Consider the following 10,000-nt stretch of genomic DNA (forward strand, 5'->3'; position numbering starts at 1 on the left):
TGTATAAGGTTCCAGACCTACAGACAGTGTGATTATTGCTGTTGTATGCATTGAATACTGATAGGTTTACAAGGTTTGGGTGTACATGCTAGTTTTGCATGGAATCTAGTTTGCCTGCATAGCTCTCAACTGTGGGCCTCTCCACGTGATGACCAGTGGATCGGCTGTTATGTTTTGCCTGTTCACCACACAGGTCTTGTCTCTGACATATCAGTGGCATTCTCTCTGTTGAGTGCTATCAGTACATGGCAACATCCATTTGCATTTCTGACTTCATATTCCTGACTGAGGGTTCATAGGTTCATAGGTAGATACTAGGCTATCTGCCCTAGGGCATTTATAAGCCTAGCCAGAGTGTATTTGGCTTCCGCCTCCATATTAGATTAGCCTACTGTGCCACTGTAAAGTAGGTCACAGAAGGTACCCTTTTAAGATTAGTTTACTGTGCCTCTGTCTAGCAGGGACACAGAAGAGATCCCAGGGGTGAATTTGTGATTTCCCATCCACACGTCCAGATTTTGCTTGAAGAGGGTCAGCGAGGGGCTATGTCTTACATGAATTGGGATTCTATTCCAGAGTGAGGGGAGCCTCTGGGAAATGAATCTGTCCTTCCAGCATGTCCTGTTTATTTTTGTGCTGAGATTTAAGTCCCTGGAGCATGTAGCTCTAAGGGACTTGGACTTTTTGAGGTGGAGCATGTCCATTAATTCTGGGTTTGACATGGCTTTGTACGTCAGGCATAGATCGCCTCTGAGTAGGCGGTAAGCAACTGAGTAGAGCTGGAGTTTCTTTAGTTGAGCTGCATAGGACATCTGTTTGTAGCCCATGATCCTCTTGGGTAGGTACTTTTGGGGTCTCTCCAGTTGCTGCAGGTCTCGGGTAAGGTACATCCCAAAAGGGGCATTGTATTCAATTATGGGCCTGATGAGTGATGAGTAGAGGGGCACAATGACCTCTCTTGATCTAGATGCGAACCCTTTCGTGACAAGGTGGGCTATATAGAAGGTCTTTCTAACCACTTTAGCAACGTGATTATCAAAGGACAGATTACTGTCCATGTTGGTCCCCAAATCTCTAATTACTTCTTCTGTACTTAATGGATTACCACCTATGTGGTAATTTGTGGGCACCTTGTTTTTCCCAAAGGGGATGACTATGCACTTTTAGCATTTAGCTTGAGGCCGTGGCTCTGGCACCAAGCATCCATCTCTGTGAGACCCTTTTGGAGGATGCTTGTGTCAGCTGGAGATTCAATTATGGCCCCCAGTTTGCAGTCATCTGCGAACTTTGTCAGCCATAATCCCCCTGTGTTAGCCTGAACCTCAGAGAAGTATATACCAAACAAGAGAGGTCTCAGAACTGTGCCCTGTGGGATGCCACTTGTAACTGGTTTGGATTTGGACATGGCACCTGCAATTCTGACCATGTGGGTTCTATCTCTGAGCCAGTTTGCAACCCATCTTGTGATATAGGGGTTGATATTAAAGCTGGTAAGCGTATTTATGATGCCCGAGTGGGGTATTGTGTCAAAGGCTTTTGCGAGGTCCAGGTAGGCTGTGTGGACTACCTTGCCCTCTTCTATGGCTTTGTTAACTGTTTCAAAGAAATCAACTAGGTTTAAGAGGCAAGATCTGCCCTTAACAAAGCCGAATTGGGTAGGGTCCAGTATCTGGAGACTCCCAATGTCTTTGTTTATGAGTTCCATGATAATATGCTCCATAGCTTTACAGACCAGACTAGTCAGGCTTATGGGACGATAGTTCCTGGGGTCCGTTGTGGCACCACCTTTGTGGAGTCGGACCACTGTAGCTGTACACCATTCTTTGGGTACATATCCTGTAGTAAGGCTAAGTTTGAACAGTGACTTAATGTGAGGGTTCAGTTCTTCTTGGAGCTCATGTAAGACACAGCCTGGGACACCGTCCGGTCCCATAGATGCTGTGTTTTTTGCTTTGGAGAGGGCAGCTTTCACCTGTGCATCTGTGATGTCAGGGAGATTACATTCAGTTGGGATAGGCATTTGCTCCTTTGGGGGGGAAGGGGGGGGTAGAAGTTTGCGCTGAATCTGTCTGCCAGGATGTTGGCTATGTCTGTAGGTTCAGTATATTTTGTACCGTTATGCAACAATTCAGAGCATATCTGGGAGTTTCCACCCATATTCCTGACATAACTAAAGAAGGCCTTGTGATTATCTTTAGTGTCTAGGGCAATTTTTCTTTTGAAACTGGCCTTTGATGATTTAATGAGGGATCGAAGTTTCTTGCTAATACTGATCAGAGATGTCTTCCCTTTTTGGGATTTTGCTCTGTCATGTAGTAGCTTCCTCCTTCTGTTGTTTAGCTTATTTATGGATGGGGTCCACCAGACCGGTCTCCTGTCTTTGGAGGAGTGAGTCTTGGTTTTATTTGGGATAGCACGATCCATGCATTCCTACAGGTGCTCATAGAATGCATTTGTAAAGGATTCTGCAGATTTGGCTGTATTATTCTCTGGCCCGGGGCTTTGAAGGATTCCACCTCAGTCTTGAGAAGTGCAAAGTTGGCTTTTGAGAAATTCTTTACAGTGATTTCCTTGTCTGGGTGTGAGGACGGGATATGGATGTCCAGGGAAATTTGTTTATGGTCTGATCTTACCAATGAAGGGTTTACCTCTGGTGTGGAACATAGAGTCCCCATGTTGGTGATGACCAGGTCCAATATGTTGTTCCCTCTTGTGGGAGTGGTGACCAGTTGTTCCATTGTGTTAGAGTTTATAAATTCAAGGATCCATTGGGCGAGGGTGTTTGGGCTTGAGTAGTTTTCCCAGTCAATGTTTGGGTAGTTGAAGTCACCCAATAACATAGTGTTTGGAGAGACCTTCATATTCTCCAGTGTTCTCAGGAATGCCAAGTGGGGTTCCTGTAATAGGGAGGGTGTTCTGTAGCAGGCTACAAACTGAAAGGCAGTTTTGCCCGCTGTTAGTTGCACATGGATGGTTTCTGATGCTTCGTGCAGTGCCACCAACCTGGAGGTGTAGGTATCTTTGATGAATATAGATACTCCCCCTCCTTTTGTGCTTCGGTCCGAGTTTTGGGGCTGAAACGCATGATATGAGTTATAACCTGGTAGTGCTGGGGTGTTCTCAGGTGCCTTGAACTAGGTTTCTGTTACTGCACAGACACTGACTTTCTCCATACTGAGGAGAGCCTCGAGTGCGTGTATCTTGAGGTTTAGACTTCTGGCATTGAGTAGCATTACCTTTAGTTTTTTTTTATCCTTGGGTTGTCTATGGAGGTGGGTTTGTCCTTTGAGCCTTGCCTAAAAAAGGCACTATGGGGGTGGCAAGAGCCTTGGCCAGTATACGAAAGCCTAAGGGTGACAGGTGCAAGCCGTCCCGAGCGAAGCAACGTGGCTTGTCGAGAATGTCATCCCAGGCTGACAGACACTGGATCCCCTTTGAATGACACCAATACTTTAGCCAATTGGTGAAACTGATTATTTTGTCTTTATACTGTGGCATGATTCTTGGCGAGGGCAAGATGCTACTCAAGGTCAGGGTCATACCAGCCTGGGCTGCATGGTCAGAGAGCTCCTCTATGTCTCTTTTCATGTAGTCCAGGGAGGTACATCTCAGGTCATTCACACCAGCATGGACAATGACGGAGTCATACTTGTACTTGCTTTTGAGTGACCTGAGTGCTTGCGTTATGTGGTGGATCCTGGCACCCGACAGGCAACTTACAGTGACCTTCTCCTTGTTCAGTCTGGTGAGCGGGACGTCAGTGTGCCGGACAATATAGTCCTCTATAACAAGTGTATTTGGTGTGCTGTTTGGCCTTAAGGGCTGTGACTGTAAGGCACACTTATTTTGTGAGATATGTGATTCATGGGTATTGTTGAGGGGTGGCTGTTGCTTGGATATCTGCTTAGGAGGTCTTTGCTCTTTAGGCAGATTTTTATTTAGAGCCCCCGAGTATGTTTTTGTGTGTTTATGTGTTGGGTATGCAGATGCAATGGGTCTGTGTGAGACTGGACTTGTGGTGCGGGTGGTTACCTTTTCCTCCTGACTGCCTGTGCCAGTCTTGGGTTGAGAGGGCTCTGCCTCCAGTTTGGCTGTGTAACTGCATCTCTCACATGTATTAGAGTTTGTTGGAAGGAGGAGAGGGTTGTCTGTGTACATAAGGCAATTGTAACATTGCCTCAAAATTCCCGGATTCACCAGCTGGACTGGAGAGTAACCTTGAAACTGACCTTTGGACATACCAGATCAGTATAAGGAACTGTTTTTTTACTGATCAGAATAAGGAAGGGAACTGATTTTTCACTTGATCAGGAAGGACCAATCGGGAGCCTAATACTTATGAGAAGTCAAGGATGATGTAGTGCTTTAGTTAGTTAGTGTTTCCTTATAACAGCTGAGCAAGTGCAGGGCTTTAGAAAGAGAATAGAGTGATTACTTTGAGACTTTGAACAGTTCTAAGGGAAAAAGTGAAGAGCAGACTTTGTGGAGCCTGGAATAGTTTAAACCTGTTTAGGTGGTGCTGCCCGACGCTGCTCAGTGCGCAAAACCACACAAAAAGAGAGTTGTAGGGTTTTAAGAGGGAGAGATCCTATAACACCAGCAACTTTCACAGTATATAACAGCAATATTGCAAATATGGCCATGTGTTCCAGGCTCTGTCCTCCATCTATATACCAGGCTTTGTCCGGATGCCATGCAGTAAGAGGTTGTTAAGTAGTGGCCTATCATTATTTAGTGCTGGAAGTCCTGCTATCATTCCAGTGATGTTGTGGACTCCCACACAAATTGTGGGGTAGGGTCCATATATACGAAGGCTACAGCTGGACAAAACATGTGTGACCTTGTACCGTCCAGAGGGCAGTGTATGTAAAACACTGTTATATGCAATTGTACGACATTGTATGAGGGAGGGATATGAACTGTTTTTAACCTAGGCTGTTACAACATGTGAGGGATATCAGTAGTAAGACACATTAAGGTATACGGCTGTACATTTTTGTACATTTCACCATGGGAACTGTGGTGGGCTACAGCTTCCTGTCTTACAGACAGTTCTCTTTGTCAGTGTGATAGTGATGTTTTAAGTTAAGCATTATGTAACAGATACATTTTCATTATGACAACTTAATTCTCTTCCCCCTAGGGGTTGAGTACAGAGTGTAATTGGAGGCTGCTGAACTACATATGTAATTAATAAGTGTAGACTGGTTCTTATCTTCAAGGCAAGTGTTATTTTTACTGTTGTACTACTTGAAGGCCTTAGCCTGGACAGCAACATATGTTATTTTTCAGATTACTGTATCAAATGTTTTGTTTAAGAGTTGCATTACTCAGTTATTATGTATTTTAAACACCTAACTGCTATAAGAAATGGCATATACAACTGAAATAGTACACAAATAAACATTCTATGTATGCAAACTTGTGTGTGGTGTTATGTCATTTGCATTGTCTGTGGGTATGTTTCATGCAATAATTGTCTTTTGTATGAAAGACTCAAACACTGTCCATTTTAAAAGGTGGCAACTGTAGGAATACTGGCTGTTCAATATGCTGTGCATCCTCTAAATGTACTCTTCTTATACATATCTATAAGTAGTAATATATTTATATGTGTATGTATGGGTATATATATATACATATATATATATATATATATATATATATATATATATATATATATATATATATATATGGGTCTATATGGCTTGGTCGACAGTTCATATGATCGACTGTTTATTTGGTCGACTGTTCATTTGATCGACAAGCATTTTAGGTGGGGGACTTCGCCCCCCACACCCCCCAATGTGGGGGGCTGTGCCCCCCACGGTCACACAACATTGGGGAAGGGGGCAAATGCTTGTCAATCAAATGAACTGTCGACCAAATAAACAGTCGATCATATGAACTGTCATATATATATATATATATATATATATATATATATATATATATATATATATATATATATGTGTGTGTGTGTGTGTGTGTGTGTGTGTGTGTGTGTGTGTGTGTATCATTGGAATGTTTACTTTTTCCACATTGTACATTCCGTATGGTAGACTGTTCTGCATGATATGTTAGTGACATCCTGATATCGTACAGCTGAGATGGGTTACTGTTAACTTGTGGTTATGTTGTGCATAGTCTTGGGTTTGAGACTTGCAAGTGTTGGTTATTGTGTTGCAATGCAGATCTGTTCAGCTGTGGAGGAGGGGATGATGTCAATAATTACAAGAGGTGCTTATTTTGGGCCCCTTCACTCCCATTAACAGTGCCTTTGGTCAGATGTTTTGCAGTGAGAGGTTCAGAGTGTGGATCCAATGTGCAAACACAATACGCACACACATATATATAGATATATATTGTGCTGCATGATATGTTTTAGAAAACATCAACTTTATTTACATCTCACATGGCTTAGTGGGAAATAACTTTGGCTATAGTGTGCAGCATACTGGGTTTGAGACTTGCCAGGGCTGAGTGTTTTTTTGCTGGGCAGAACAGGGGTTGTTGGAGACAGAGTGATTAAAGCACTTTCAAGCAGTTGTAAGTGGGTTTGCACGTGTTTGCGTGGAGCTAAAAGCGATGCTTATGTGAGCTCCACTTTGCTTACGGCCACTTATGGCCCCTTAAATCTGCATTAATTTCAACTAAAGAAAAGAAAAATGGGAGATAGAAAAGTGGTGAAATTGGGCCAATTATTTGTGGGGGACAAACAAGAGTAGAAACAGGTAGGAATGTGCAGGACAGGTGTAGGAAAGGACCATAGTTTTGCATTTCTTTGGCAGCAACAGCTTCTTTCAATGTGGACAATTTAGAATTTGGAGCCTCACACCTTACAGGGAAGCGTGTAGGCATCATACAATATGGATGATTGGTAGGGTAAGATTGTGTGATGGGTACATGTCTCTGGGCAAAATGCAGAGCTATGTATGGGATATGATTCTTTTGTGGGACAGATGCCCTTTTTTAAGGTGAGAGTGGGATGTTAAGGAAGAATTATAGGTGAGTGTGGTGAGGGAGGTTTGGTAGGAGAGGGTGAATTTGCAGACAGACAAAACAGTAGACAGGGGCAGTGTATGACAAATGGGGGTATACACCTTGAAGTGGAGGGTGGTTGGGAATCTGAGGCTCATGAGCCCCCCCAAATGGTAGTAGTGGCACTGATGTCCCCACCCAATGACAGGCACCACTACTCCTTCAAAGCCCCGAAGGTGGCTGTGCTGGGGACTGGTTTGGAATGGTCATCTGCCCATCTAGCTGTGCCAGCCTGCCCTCTACCTGGCACAGGTGGTCATCCAGCTCTGTCTGGAGGACACTGCACACCATGCCATAGACCTCTTTCTGGGTGACAACATCCTAACCACGCCCACTTGCAGGGGGGGTGAGCCCCTTCCTTTGCAGCAGTTCCACCCAAGGGTGGTGCAGCACCAGCAGATGAGGGAGGTCTGGGTTGTGTCCTAGATGTGCTGGGACCCGGTGCCTCAACCAGGTGGGGTGGGAGAAGGGGATCCTCTAGGATCTGCCTTCCCATATGTGCTATGGTGTGGAAATTAACAATGAATATTGGTTAGTCATGCACAAGACATTACAACATTAGTCAAAATAGCATGCATGGATGTTCCCATTTTCCCAAAACAGTGCATTTGTAACAGTACCATAGCAAACAGAACCCATGCATATATGGAATGGTATTCAGGGTTGCAACAGCATGCCAGTTAGTGGTATGTCAGGCAGGCAATAAAATGATTATTCAACAGGGAATATTAGTATGCACACAGTTTAAACAATGATAAACCAAAATAGAACAACAGCCCCAACAGTAGAGGTTTGTTTAGGAACATACCGTGTTGGTTTCAGTGTGATGGTTGGATCAGCTGAGTGGTGGGAAAACGGAACAGATTCAATTGACATCTGCTATCAAGTATATTTGTCAGTACACTACTATTGACTACTCTACAGTCTGAAAACACTTACACTCTACCTGGGCCATGGGGCTGCTACAGCACACTAACAGCTGTAGATTTCAACAGAGCAATTGTACCCTGGTTTTGTTATACATATCAGACCTGTTTCTATACCAATTTCTTTACCTGTGGGCCCTGTGCAGATGAACTGTGCGCACATTACATTGCTGTTTCTGCACATAGTTCAGATTCACATATTAGTAGCAGGCCCTGGAGTGTGTGTGGTGCCTGTCACATACATCTACTGCGACATTCTCTGTGTGCAGGTTTCTTGGCAACTGGGGAAACTATTCATGACAGTATGATACTTGAGGGGATAGTCTGGGCCAGACTGCAGAGTGTGAATGTCTAGCTTGCATCTATTTGTAGAACTGGGGCTGATCAACACAGCAATTGTACACCTTTCATAGTTATAGACATCATACTAGTATTTCTATTCAGAGTTCTTTACCTGTGTGCCCTGTATGGGAAATATATGTGTTGCAGTACATTACCTTTTCTATTCAGATTGCAGATTGCAACTGTAGAACCAGACTGAGATGTTAGTGGCGGTCCCTGCATTCGAACCGTGGTGTGTGTGCAAAACTGAACTAAAGGCCTAGTCCTTATCAGACTGAGCTACTGAGGAGGTGTTGTGTATTATTTGTGACATTTCTATCTAGTACATATTTTTGTGCACAGTACGTTTTATTATGACATGTTGCATTATTTGTTTCCCATTTTCAGTACAAATTATGCATACACAACAGACATTGGTGTCACTGTTTGTGAAACACGTGCACATTAGCTGGATTGCACATTTGAATGTTTTACAACTACATACTGCAATTTAGATCCCTGAGTACACAGTGTAGGTTTTAAGTCTGAACCTGTTAGCTTTATACATTTTTCAGTACATTCACAGCTACATACAGCTGAAATTGAAAGGTTAACACAAGACGATGCTGGCAGACAAACAGGCGAAACACATTCTGATGGAAATATGTACTGTTGCTTTTTTCAGTTATTTGACATGCCCATTCTAAAGTATGCAGACAAGCAATGCTAACTCAGTTCACCTCAGTTAATGCATTCTGCAGGACATACAGATTTCTATTTTTCAGGTACAACTGAAATGACACACACCAGTGTCTGGGATCACCTTTATTAGTTTTGACATACATATCTGTGTGCAACTCAGAACTTCACAATTACTATTCCTGCATGATCTGCACAGGGGAATGCTTTTCATTTCTAAGTGTTACAGTAGCCCTGACATGGCACTTTCTTGGCAGGTTCACTCAGACACACTCATACATATGCTAATATTCCTCTCCTGCATATTGTACCTTGTTTGCTACTGACATCTGTATTACACAGCAGCTGGGAATACTCCATTGTAATGCTGGCAGCCTGACACAGGCATTTATTCTTGACTTTTACAGCACAATTATATATACAGGCAGTGCTACCATTACTATAATTTTAATTTCTTACTACTAATATTAGGAGATATTCTGCAGTCACCATACTGCTGATGCAGCCAGGTCAGTCGCTGGGCATGAGCCTCAACTTTCTGGCACCTCTCCTCAGCAGCTGTATGGGGAGACATCACACATTAATCACACCTGCACAGTCACAATTTAAACATCTTCCATACTTAGTTAGAGATACATAAGACTCCATACTTACAGACAGGTGGGACATCTTGAGCTCAGGCTTCTTGGATCCACTAGTTCAAGAGTGCACCCCTCTTCTGCTTTAGGTCATTATGGTGGTGACATACCTGCTCATCAGTCTGGGGTATGCAAGTGGCACTGGTGACATCATGTGCAAGCTGGTCCCAGGCCTCCACTTTGTACTGTGAGCCCTGGTACTAGTCCTGCAGCAGCCTGCCATCATGGATTTTTACTAGGAGCCCAACAATGAACCTGGACTCCTGGATGCCCCAACGCTGTGCTCAGAAGCAAACACCTTCACCGTTACCAGATATTTTGGTCCTGCTTCGAGCAATCCCAAATGGTTATGGCTGTATTCCCGCCTATGTGATT

Source organism: Protopterus annectens, chromosome 3.part0, assembly GCF_019279795.1.
Source record: "Protopterus annectens isolate FY-2018-M chromosome 3.part0, PAN1.0, whole genome shotgun sequence".
NCBI classification, from domain to species: Eukaryota; Metazoa; Chordata; order Ceratodontiformes; family Protopteridae; genus Protopterus; species Protopterus annectens.